Source organism: Falco peregrinus, chromosome 1 (assembly GCF_023634155.1).
Source record: "Falco peregrinus isolate bFalPer1 chromosome 1, bFalPer1.pri, whole genome shotgun sequence".
Classification (NCBI taxonomy): Eukaryota; Metazoa; Chordata; class Aves; order Falconiformes; family Falconidae; genus Falco; species Falco peregrinus.
In genome coordinates, this window is record NC_073721.1 from 67,645,633 (window position 1) to 67,659,030 (window position 13,398).

At 39.5% G+C, this 13,398-nt stretch overlaps 1 long non-coding RNA gene across 1 annotated transcript; it reads left to right on the forward strand.

The window, feature by feature from the left end:
• The first annotated feature begins 7,104 nt into the window (after nt 1-7,104).
• On the forward strand, nt 7,105-12,410 carry LOC114013984 (uncharacterized). The gene is made up of 2 exons (XR_003557308.2): nt 7,105-8,112; nt 12,161-12,410. It is a non-coding gene; the product is annotated as an uncharacterized LOC114013984 (long non-coding RNA).
• The last annotated feature ends 988 nt before the right edge of the window (nt 12,411-13,398 follow it).

The window sequence follows — 13,398 nt, forward strand, 5'->3', positions numbered from 1 at the left end:
CTGCTTCCCAGTGAGGTGAGGGCTGCAGCTGCAGGGAAAGCAGAAGGTGACAGTTGTGGTGGGTGGAAAGAGGTGGTCATAGAGGGACAGTTTCTTGCATCCAAATGTCTTGTTACAAGTCAGTTGCCAGTCTTGGCAGAGCTTTTGATAATTTTACTGGGATAACTGTCTTCAAAGGATGCAGTTATCTCCACAGCTGGCACTTACTGAAATCACTTCCAGCAGTCTTATATGAAGACAGTGAGATATGAGCTTGATAAAATCTACATTCAGAAACAAGGATTAGGTTATTCTGGACATTTGAGGCAGATGGGCATGCAGGCTGCTTGCTGCTGCTGTCTGAGTTCACCAGAACATCAGAGAACTGGAAAGATCTCACATGAGGTTGTTTCAGGTCTTCACATTCCCTACTTCTAGTCAACACAACTTACAGTGTCCTTGAAGATATGTTAGATGCACATAGAAAATGTGAAAAGAGCTTTATAGACTTGATCTCACATCATCAGTTACAGGAGTATGATGCCTTCCTCTCTTTAGTGGGTGGGCAAGTAAAAGCACATAATGTTTGAACAAAGGTATAATGTAAGCAAGTTACAGATCTAATAATAAAATCCAGAAATCTCAGCTCCTAACCCTTAGCAATGCCACTATTTTCTGCACAGGACAGTTAAAACCAACAGATAAGTCTAGTCGGAATAAATTTCACTGGAATTGGAGAGTGAAGGTTCCCTGGATGTCAAGAAACAAATGGGAAATACAAGAAAAGCCATTCCCAGAAGGGCCAATTACACTAAGAAAAAGAGATTAGCTAATCAAAACTGATAAGCATATTTAAGCAAGTTCTATATTTTTCAGTTACATGACTTCAAAGTGGATAATCGTTCTGGTCATCTGTGAAGAGAATGAGTCCGGTCTGGTTTTTCTGCAGGCTGGTTTTTCTCTCTTTGTTACAGTGAATAGTTCTCAAAAGCAGCATTATCAAGTGAAACAAGAATGGGAAAACTTGTTATAAGCTACTTAATTATGCCAGACCTTCTCTCTACCATCATTTTGATAATGCGCCTTTTAAAAATCTGCTGACATCAGTAATAAAAGAGAAAGAACAAAAAAGTGCAACTCCTTTAGAAGTACTTACTTGGAAATTTGGAGCACCATAAAATCTATAGCAAACCAGAAAAGATAAAAGAGGTATGTGGGTGTGAGAAAATGCCTTGGTTTTCAACCAGTTTCTTCTTCACCTCTCAGAAGACATTATCAGTGATGAAAAACAGCCACATAACATACTGTACCCGTGATCGCCACAGGCATCCTGGGCTTTTTTCCCCATACTGTTATGGCATGCATTAGTCGATGATTTTCTAAGACTGAGAAGTTTATCAGTGACCCAGGGAGATTCCATTTTTTGCTACAGTGGACAGGATGAAACATTACAGGTATATTATTCTGGTTTTATATGAAATTAGTGTCATCTTCCAGTCTGCATTATATATTTATTATATATCAGTAGTAAATAGCAATAATAAAGAGAAGACTTTCAACCCCCAGAATTCATGCACAGCCAAATCAAAACTGGCTCTCTAAATGCGAAGTTTATAAACTAAGCATTTCCTTGGTTTATTTGCTCCATTTATTTGTTTACTCAATTTTATATTAATGGTGGTGGTATCCTTTTGACAGCATGAAGTAATAATAGCTTTCAAACAGTAACGGTATTTTAAAAGCCCTTGAGACCATGTCATTGATTTGTCAACTTTGTCTTTAAATGAATGCCATTCCGTCATGTTACAGATGGACTGGAAACATGCTTAGCCTAAACCAGCTTTGCTGGTTTGGGCATTAATGGGCAGCCAGACATTCATTTTTTCCATGGCCCAGGTGGGTTCCCAGTCACTGCAGCCTGGAAAAGGTGGAGCTAAATGGCAAGGAACAGAGCAAGGGTGGAAGAGTTAGTTAAGCATCTAGTCCAGTGAGCGCTTTATTCACAGGTGGCCAGGCAGAAATTGAAGCAAAAGGTAGAAGAGCTAAGCTCTGTAGTTCCCTCTTCTTCCAGGTGTCCCCTGCAGCAACAGGGAAGGTATTTCAGACAAGTCTCGCACAATGACACAGGAATTGATGCAGTTACAACAGTAACTAGAAGGCGTCCTCCCTACAAGGTGATTATGACCATTCCTACAAACAAAATAACATTAATGGAAAGAGGCCTCCTGGAGAAGGGGAAAGCTGAAGTCAAAATACAGCAGGACAATTCTTACTTGGTGATATTGCTTTCACCTATTGTATCTACAGTGCCTATAGCAGGACAAGACAATCTGCCTGCTTGGGTTTGTCTTCGTATCCAAGCAGAGTCCTGCTGTGCAGCCTTATTGCTGCACGTTCCTTACAGCATCTGTCTCTGCTAGAGCCTAACCCTCACTGCATCAAAAAGGCATCTAAGGATTTAAAAACTGGATGAGGGTGGATTGTACATGTTCCTTCCAGTCTTTTCCTAATTTCCTCCAAAATGAATGTATTAATATTAATTTTTGCCATCTTCAGTTCATATCGATTGATGAACCAATTTGCCTTGTATGGATTATTGCTCTTAAGATGTGCGGATTGGCCACTTTTGATAAATTCAGCATGCTGTCTTGAGGATAGTAATTTTTCATTCTAAATTGTTGCACACAGCTTGCTTGCTTTATTTCTCGTTGAAACTCAATCTTTCTGAACCTCAGGCTAAACACATTTGTCCCAACATACTTGACAGGAACTACACATTGCTGTCAGCTCACTTTTGGTTTGATGGTTACACTACAACCAATACAGGTAGAATAACTAGCTGTTGGAACATGCCTGACAGTAGTGTGCTGTTGTAGCTTGGCAAAGCTTGTTGTAGCTTGTTGTGCTTTTCCATCTTGGCAAAAAACCTGAATACCTAGTTCCTTTTTTTATCTGTCTGTACTAACCTACGATGACCACAGATCCTGTCACCTTTGGTAACTGGAAAAACGAAGGTAATGACTGTGTTTCAAATTTTAGAATGCATCTGCCCTCAGTGTCTTAATGCTGTTTTGTGTTCTCCTTAGCCCTGATGGCTTCTTAATATCTTAAATTAAATCTTGATATCTTAAAATGAGCCAGTACATCATTAAATCATTCTTGCATGCCTGCTTGTGAAAAGTTATTAACATAAGAACAGTATGTTTCTGTATTCCCTTCCCAAATCATGTTTACTTGAGAGAGGAGCTGATTTGCTTTGATTTGTTGGGAGTCATCACCCTTCCGTCTGAACTTTCTGCACTAAAACCAGGTGAATATTCTTAAGATGGTATTTTAAAATTGCCTTTCTTCTGAGTTGTAATTATGACTCACCATCTCTCAGTCTTATCACTTTATAATTATAGACACATCAAATTTATATCAGGACCCATTTCAAAAGTGGGCTAATGAATGGAGTTTCTCAGTCTCAACAGTATTGCAATTTTCATCTAACACAAGGAAGTTTTCTTCAGACGTTTGAAATCCAGAAGTAGCTGTTACAGTAATTAGTGTTGTGATTCTATCCAATATGCAATAGAATCTCCTTTTTCTTCTCTTAATTTCCCATATTTCATCTCTAAGAACATAAGGACTGTTAGATGGATTAAAGCACATTTCTTACAGTAACCAATAAAAAATATTTAGGGAAGAGAGCATGTGCTGAGATACTTCTTACAGAGTATTTTTTCTCACATTTGGCAATTTCAGGACAGCCTGTGATAGAAGTTGCATATGGACCATCGTGACTAACAGCCCTTGATGAATCTGTCCTTCATGCCGTATGTACTCCCATCTTTTTTTGACAGATACATCTTCCAGAGAAACCATTCGTGATTTTAAAGTAACCAGGTAGTGGAGACACTAGCACATAACATTGGTAAGGTGGTCCAACATCTAACTGTCTCTGTTGTTAAAATGTGCACCTTATTTTTACCTGAAATTTGCACAACTTCAGCTGCCAGCTCTTTTCCTGTGCTTGCTAGATCAGAAAGCTTTTGCTATCTGTAAGCTTCTTCCTAGACAGGTGTCCACATATAATCATTATATACTTTTATATTTGCTCAGACAGGAGCCAGTTACTTAGCTATACAGATCAGGCAACATTTGTTTTGTTTTCTGTTTTGGCTTTGGATGGTCTTTTTTCTTCCAGAAGACTGAGCTTATAGTGGGTAAAGTACCTTCAGTTTAAAAAACAAAAACAAACAAACAAACAAAAAACCCCAAAAAAACAACCAGAAGGAGAAAAATCCCTTGGGAACATCAGATTATAATTTTTCACTGGACCTTCAGCAGACTTCATTTAAGGTGCCAAACTATTTTGGATCTCTTTCCAGTTTCCTTAGAAACACTTACCTCTGCTTTTTCTTCCCTTGTGGGAAAGTATCTGGATGGTCTAAGCAATTTGCTTACCTCTCTCAGGTTCTGACTTGGTGTTTCCTAGAGGTGAGGCTCTTTCAAAACCCAATAAGGTCTGGCAGGATTCCCCCATGAAATCGTAAGTACCGTGTGTGGTTTTATGTATGATTGCCTATCGATGACTGGGTAAGGGCGAAGGAAAGGAAGGAATGGGGAACAAATAAAGTTTCTCATTTTAAAGATCATTCTAACGTGATGATGCTTTTATACAAAATAGGGACACATAAATCATCTTGTGATTCAGAGTGAGCTGTAGTGTGGGATACCTTCACATAATGCTAAAAAGAAGAAGTGATTAGGAGATGCTACAGCTACACAATACACCCGAGAGCTTAAATAATAGATTCAGATGAAGGGTGTTTAGAACATAAACCCCGTGTTAAGTAGTTGACTTCAGTAGAAATAATGCATGAGCTGCAGCTCAAATTTAGTCAGTATGATACAAACCCAAGACCTGGTGCAGATCCGAGGTTGGTGAGAAACAGCGTATTGGTTGGTCTGATACAGCCCTGCCAAGTCACTGTAGCTGGTGACCTGACTGTAAGTGCATGGGCAGGCGCTGGGCTGAAGCTCTGAGCAGCAGTAGTGAGAAGTGATTAACAGTGTTAGGAATAACTTCCAAAATGAAGGTGTAACACTTTTGAAAACTTTCTGGAGATGGCTGAGACAGGTTGTTTATTTTAGTCTGTTGCAGAGGTCTGGGACTGTAAATGATAATTTCAGCCTCTCACAAAGTCTGATTTCAGGTGTTATTGGCTGTGAGAGGAGGAGACACTGACAATGGGAGACCAGCTATACTCCCCTCCTCAGGTACATCAGGCGAATATGGGTAACGATTTGATGGCAAGGTTAAATTTGTTGACAACATTAGTGACTAGTAATTAACATTTGTCAGTTAATGTGAAAGAAGTTGCTCTTGCCTTAGTCATGAGCAGTGCAGAGAACCCGGTTCAAATGTCGTTATCCAAAAACCTCTCCATAAGAGTGACCTAATTGGCTTAGATTAAACATTTCTGCAGAGACAAAAAAGCCAAAAAAATCGAATACAGTAATGTTTAACTTTGACAAAGGGAACTACCTAAACTAAGGACTGTTGCTAAAGGAACATTCAGTAGATGAAAGGACAAAAAGCTTCAATTATCTTACGGGAGGTCTAAAGACATCATGTTAGTAGTTCAGAGCAACCACATACCAACATATCAAACCAGTTATGTTAAAACTGCTGGCATTATTAACCAGAAGGCAAAGGGAAATCATTAGCATAAAGACATCCCTCAAAATCATGGATAAATGAGGAAAACAGAAAATAATATAATCTCTAGGTAAATAAATATAAAACCTTCTAAAATTATTTGGTGAAAGGTAAAAGCATAGATATTAACATATCCCTTTTTCAAACAGACCCAAGGAAGATGACCTAGGGAGAGAGTGGTAAGGCTAATAGACAAGTAGAAGAATGCATTGATATAAATTAAGGCCATAGGAAAAACACTGCATGAATTCTACACATTTGTGCATACTGGAGGTTCCCATGATGTATTTTGTTTCTTCACACAAGTTGCTCTGAAGGGTGTCTCAGATTCATTGTTAAGTGGTTTAAAATATTGAGGACGAAGAGTACAGTGACTGAGCAGTAAAACTGAAAGTCATCTGAGTTGGAAATAACTTCTCAATAAAAAACTGAGAGCAAAGGATGATGATGCTAATTCTTGCTTTTAAAAGAACAAAATAGGTCAATGTCAAAAGCCAGTGGTAACATTTTCTGAGGTGGAAAAGAATCTTTGGATTGCTAGAGTCAGCTGAAATTTAAGGGAGATGGGTGCAGGTACACAAGCATTTACAGAAAAGGCAGTCAGATGGAGGAATGAGGTCAAGAAAAGGGGACCTAAAATCCAGGAGATGTTGGCCTGGATAAGAATACGCAAGACCAAAAGGAAGCTAAGGCAAGGAATCAAGAAACAGAGTTTTTTGATTGAAATCTATGGTTTGGGTCGTTGACAAGTGAGAAATTGTTTTCACTGGAATTTCAAATTCAGGATTTTGCCTTATTTCGTTGCTCGAAGACAGGTCCTGGAAGGAAATGATGTGAGGACTCGTGGGCTTGAAGCATTAGAATTGATCCGTTAAGGCACTGGGGAACGTAGGAGTTGGCACTGCTTTGGGGTTAGGGCAACCCTTCTGCAGGGTTCCTATCACAAAACAGGGAGCAGGATTAACACGGCTGACCCAGCAAGCCCAAATGCCAAAGCAGCTGTCCGTGCTGGGAGCCCTTCATCCATCTGAATATGGAGACTAGGTATCTGACACAATATATATATTGCATATATATAATATACAAAGCAAGGCTTGGCCGGCTACATGTTTCTCAGTTCAATAGTTGATTTTTTTTTTCCTAATAACCATAATATATTGTATTTATCTCAATGCTTAGCCTCCTGAAAAGGGACATCTCACCCTTCCAAAGAGATAGTAACATCATTAAAAACCAAACAAAACTAAGTTAATTAGAGAGCAAGACTAAGTCTATTTAGCTAAACATGTCTGAATTGCAAAAGCATAATACATGCAAAATAATTAAATTACTTCTTGGGATAATATCCAGCATGCCTCTTTAAAGATCAAAACGTACACACATCTTATTTAATTGCAAGACGCAATGAGTCAGCCAAATATAAAACTAGTCGTGACTGAAAGACTGTCTCAAAAAAATTGCTTTCATGATGAAAAATTGTGACACTGTCACAATATATATTTATAAATAACATTTACTCATAACATTTATGGAGTGAAAAGGTAAATGGTGCATGAGAGCTTTACTCTTTTGTTTTGCAAAATGAACAAAATTTTCTTTCATGTCGCTCCTGATTCTGAAGAAAAAAAGAGACCTGAAACAGCACCTGAGAGGAAAAAAAGCATTTGATTCCATCCTACACAAACACCCTTCTATTTTTTTATGAACATCAGCTTGCACTGTATGTCAATAACAAGCTACAACATATCTTCCTGAAATTCTTAATAGAGAATTTATTATGGAAGAATTCATTCTGACCACAACATGCATCACAAAATAACACCATCCACTATTTCAAAGACATGCGGGAAAAATCAAAGTACATGTGACTTCTTCCTCTCAAGCCACATGCAAAAAAACCTCAAGTCACCAAGGACTTGCCCATTAATTCAGGAGTCTACGTGTTGTCTGACCATCCTTTCTGGGACAAATCCAATTATGAAGGTTTATCAGAAGGGAATGCCAAAATCCCTGATTTGGTGGCTCTTAATCTTCAGGCATCACCTCTTGTGTTTAAGGGCACTTCTACGCAGCAGGTAGAGAGCCGCGCAGTGTCTGCCTATGCTAATCCCAAAGCCAGATGTAACGGGAGGGTGATACAACACATTCCGAGGCAGGATAGGGCCAGAAGCAACAGATAATTTTGTGAGTGAACAGAATATTTGGTGAATGACTGTACGATCAATGGCTCCCTTGACAATAGCTCTGCTAATGGAGACAGAAGCATCCTGGTATTCCCTCTCTCCAGGATAAACTTGTCTTCACAGCTCTGCCAGAGGAAGCGACTGTGCGAGGACTCCCCCATTTGCTTCAATCAAATTCACATATATGATCGTGAATAGACAGAGAAGATGATCTAAATGAACCTGGCTGATTTCTCAAAGGAGGTGAGTGTGTCATTTTTTCCCCTGGCAGATCTATAGGGACAGAAATGTACACCTTGCCACTAATACTAAGTAACTGGAAGAGGTAAAACCTTCAATTAAGATAGATGTTTAATGGCAGAAAGAGTGCTTTTGCATTGCGTAAGGAGCTTATATCGCTGAAAACGGTGTGAGGAGATAAGCTTATGTACCTCCTCGGTATTTCCTATTATCTGTCACCTCTTTGTGATGCTGGCTTTTGGTGATACTCTTCTTCAGGTAGTTTTATGCATTGTATAGGCAGGCTTGTTGCCCGTCAGGCTACAGATTGTACCAGGCATTCAGGCATGTAAAAGGTGATGTACTATCACTACTAAGATCTTGCGTGGATCTAGCTATAAACTCTTCAGAAAATAAGCTCTGCGAGTATATTTTGAATGGTTTCGGGTATCTGAAATTCAGTACTGTATTATGATTGGTTTGTTAGAGTTCAAAATGATAGCTTTGCTCATATAGTAGGAACAAAAGAATTGTTACAGGGTGGAAATTAGAAAAACAAACATAAAGAAAAAAGGCACTTTATCTTCTTTACTGCCTTGTGCAAAGCTGTGCATGTCACAGTGAAGTGTTGTGCATACCAGTGTTTTACAAAATACAATGCAGAACTGGTTGCTTATGAAAAAATATTCCACTTCTCTGCAGGCCACAATCATCAGTGTCCCCTTCAGGTACGAATACTTTAATCAGCCATTTGAAAAAAGAAAGAATTGAGCTGATTCTTAACACAGTTGAGAGTGGCATGGTATAGATTCTTCCAGGAAGACTCAGTACTTCTCTAAGCATCTCTTCAGATATTTTGATTTGAACAAGAACATCTAAAAATCAAACTCTGTAAGGATGGAAGTCAGTGGGGAAAACACCACTGATTTTACTGGGGTAAGAATTTCAGTATTCATTTTTTTGGCAGCTTGATATAGTTTCTCTGATCAACAGTATCTCCTTCCTTTGTATATATGCATATTTGGGAGACTGAAATTCATTCTGTTAACAGAAATTCTTCTAAGGAAGCAGGAGCTAATCTGAAAGAGACACTTTATAAAAACCAGACTTCATGACTGTGAATAAAATTTATGAAATAAGTATAATTTCCTACATGCAAGCTTGTCATATCTGGAAACTGTTATTCATGCAGACAGGCTGAACAATTAAACATGCATCTGTCTGCTTTGAGCTCAGATGTCTCTTTGCCCATGTAAATGGTCATAAAACATGGCATGTCAATGCTTAGATTTTTAAAAATGGATTCCCGTGGTTTTGCCCCAGAGCTTGATCTTGCTTCTGCTGATACAAACCTCTTCAAGCACATCTGTTGCATTGGGTGGAGACCCTAGTTCTGTTCTCATCAGATTTGATTTCAGAAGGGGCAAGGACTTATAAAATTGTACATGTAAGTGTCATTTTGTATTACTGGCTTGTGGACTGCCACAAAACTTTGACTTTGTTCCATTTTATATGGTGCTACCATTTGAATTTCAAGCACCTTATTAGGTACAATTGGTGAGATCTTGGGTTTGAGTTTTTGAAACTACAGCATGTTAGAGGTGATATGGCTTTATTTTCTAAAGGTTTTCTTTCTAAATTCTAAAATTCTAAAAATTTTAGGTTTTCTAAAGGCAAAGGAAATGAAGGGTTTTCTTTGAAGAAAAAAAATTAGTAGCACTGTTGCTATATAGTCTACCTACAATTAACACTTTCTTTGATTCTTAAATCATGGCCTTCACCTGCTCTTGCATGTTTTGTTTTTTTTTTTTTCCCAACCTCCATTTGAAAGCAGATAAATCTGAGTTCCAGCCACCACCTCACAGACGTGCCCTAGATCAGCTGCCATGGGGTAGACAAAGATTTCAGTCTTCAGCTACATCAGACTAACATTAATAATAGAAAGAAACGATGGAGGAGGTGGTGTAGTCCAAGAATATATTCAGGGGTATAGGACTGCTTGCACAAGGCTGCGCTGAAGCCTGCACTAACCTTGTCTTTGCTGTTGATATTATCCTTGCTAGCTCCAGCAAAGGTCCGGTGTGTAGGCCCTCCTGTGCTGGCACAAAAACACTTAAACAGCCCACTGCATCCATGACCGTGGGCTGTCTGGAGAGTTCAGTGTGGCTCAAGTGGCTCCAGGTTGAGCAGAACACATTGCTGTCTGGTCTGCCCTTCACTCACCCCGGCATCTCCTTATTGTGTACATTATTGCTAAGGTGGTTCCTACATGGAGAGGAACAAGAGGTTCCCTACAGATGGTTCTCAGTTGCTCCTTCCTCTCGGAGCTATGGAGAATGCTGAGTTGCCAAGAATGAGTTTATCTTGCAACCTCAGTGCAGAGCTGCATACAGGTAGCGTAAGGCCAGCACGAACTCAACTGGAAAATCAGGCTGTTCTTAGAAGTACTGATTCAAAGAGGACTATTTCATGGTCAGTTTTCCAGTATTACAATTTGCAAACGTGTCCTTGAATTTTGCTCTTTGAATAGCATATTGACTGTGGACCTTCATCATGAAGCAGGTCTAAAGTGTGATACTGAATTTCATTCTGAGATACTTTGATAAGTTATCTTATCTGAATAGACACTTTGGATGAAAAAGACAAAGTGCAATGACATAGTGACTAAGTGGTAGATAGAGCATTTATACTTTTTTTTTTTTGCTTAATTTTCAGTACCTGTTTTGTTGTTTGTTTTTTTAATTTGTACAGCTTTAATCTAATCAGTTGATCTGGGGCAGGGGAAGGGGAGGAATGAAGCCAGCTATCAAAATCTTCACATCACAATTCTCTTCTAAATAGTTTTATTGATTTGTTTCAACTTTCTGACCTACCTAGCTCAAGTGCTAAATTGACATCTGACCATCTGGCACCAATGGTTTTTCAAAATTACTGATCACAGTTCAGATGGAGGCAATGTTTCTATTGGCATGCTGGCATGACTTTCAGACATGAAGGAGTTTTGCATGTTTCTCAGTATCATGACTGAGTCATGGCAGATGCGAATACATATTAGTGCTGGCATTTGGGTGAGAAGCGATGGGAAAAAATATTTTTGTAATGTGTTTTGCAAGCAAGTAAAGAAGAAGCAGCTCACCAGTTATGAACATTGTAATGAACTGGAGAAGAAAATGTAAAAACATAAGAACGCCGCACCAAAAAATAGTAAGACCAGCTTGTAGGGTTTGATAACAGAAATGAAAGAATAGCATATATATATTTTTTTTTAATGAATTATGAATGTAAATGTGTGTGTGAACACCAGAAGAAACAGCAGAACAAGGGTAAAGAGAATTGCCTATACTGATAGCGAAGGACACCATTCCCAGGACACTGCTCCCAGGAAACCTTTCCCAGAAGCAAAATTGAGGCATGTATTTTGTCTGCCAAGATCTGAAGGCCTGTGCACTGATAAGACCACAGCACAGATGCCTTGTCAACTGGGTGACTGCAGCCAGGTTGCAGCAAACCACATACCCTTGTCTTATTAGTCCACCAGGAAAAGAGACACAGATTTCAAACAGAAAAGGAAAAACAGATAAGGAGACGTGACTTTGCAATTTATAGAGACTGAAGTAAGCAAGATTCTGAAGCAAAAGACTGTCCCGTAAGAACTCTTAAAGAGTGTAAAAGATCTGTCCCCAAAGTATTTCACCATGGCCAGTCAAAAGAACATCAGTGATGTAACAAGGGCTCAGTAACTCGTGTCCTCTATGCAGGTGTTCCTGGCCAGACCACTTGGGCACACATGTCCCGATATTTGTAGGCATGTGGATGGGATACTGTGAGTGAATGAAATCTGAGACCAAATGCATGCAAGTTGGTAAAATCAACTTACTTGGAGGCCCTATAAACAAATATTGTCTTCCCTTACACAAGATTTCACATTTACCTTCTTTACACTACCTTCTTACATACGACATGGACTCACTGCTGCTGGCAGCTTCAGAATACTGTCCGCTTTACCATTCCTATCTGGTAGGGTAGGATTAAGGTAAGGATTTATTTTTTTTTCTATATTCTCCTACTAAAGAAAATACATCACCACTGCCTTGGTGGTTTGAAGGCTGCACATGGGACATGCAAAAGCGCATCTCCACGGCTCCTCACAATGACTCTGTGACAACCCTCAAAACACTGAACTGTTTTCCTGAACTCGAATGTTACCTTCAGCATCATCATAATATTCTTTTGTGTTTGTTGTTTTGTTGGTGTTTTTTAATTGGCTTTTTGTATAGGCTGAAAAGATTCCCTTTCAGGGGAATTAAACAATTATAACCATTTAGATGTTTTACTGGACTTTTTGCCAAGTCTTTCAAAACTAAAGGCTGCCTGAGCCCTTTCTATGCTGTGTGATCAAATACAGCCTGATGTCATGACAGCTTGCTTGACCTTGTGTGACTTAGTTTCCGGAACAGCTGGAGCATAAACCCATCAGAAATGCCCACAGATCTATGCAAACAGAAATGGTGAAGTCCCCTATGCGCAGTTTCTGCATGCTGAGGAGCTATATGGCTGAGTTAAATTAGCCACAACACTTTATACCTAGGTGCTGCGCCCAGCCGTACAGGTAGATATTTTGGTAACAATGCTGACTCTGAGGTAGCGGAATAGATACCGTTTAAAGTTAAACAGAATTGCTTTTGCATTCACCAGAACACGGCAATGGTCCCAATTACGTTTCCATGTGCTGCTGTGCAGCTCTATTAGGTTTAGCAGGATCAAATGAACTACATTTGCCTGACTGCTTCTACCGTCAGAAACTACGTCCAAAGCCAGGTTCTCTGCTGTTAAACTTCATGGGCCCAACTCAGCCTACACTGATCTGAACTGGTTACTGAAGTGAGATTTTATATGAGCTGCTGCTGAGAGTGGGAGGATCTTCACTGGTTTAGGCTTTCAAAGACTATGGTCTTACTCACTGTTCATATGACACAGGAGCAATAGTGTAAATACAGGGATTGTATATGCACATTCCCACCCGCAGCCAGGGGCTTTCCTGTCTTATGTCAAAATATGGATGTCTTCCAGCAGTGCTGAGAGACATCTCATCTGGCCAGCTGTTTGTTTGTTCCCTAGTCATATCGCTGTCATAGGCAAGGACAACTGCATGAGGTGCATCTGGCGGGCATCTGTCTGCATGATGTGACACATACAAACATCCAGTTACTTACCTGAGGTGGATGTCACGTTGCTTGCAGAAAGGTGATCATTTGACAAGACAGAGCCTCAGCATGTGTTTTTTAGCACCTCCATAAGCTGTCTGTGATC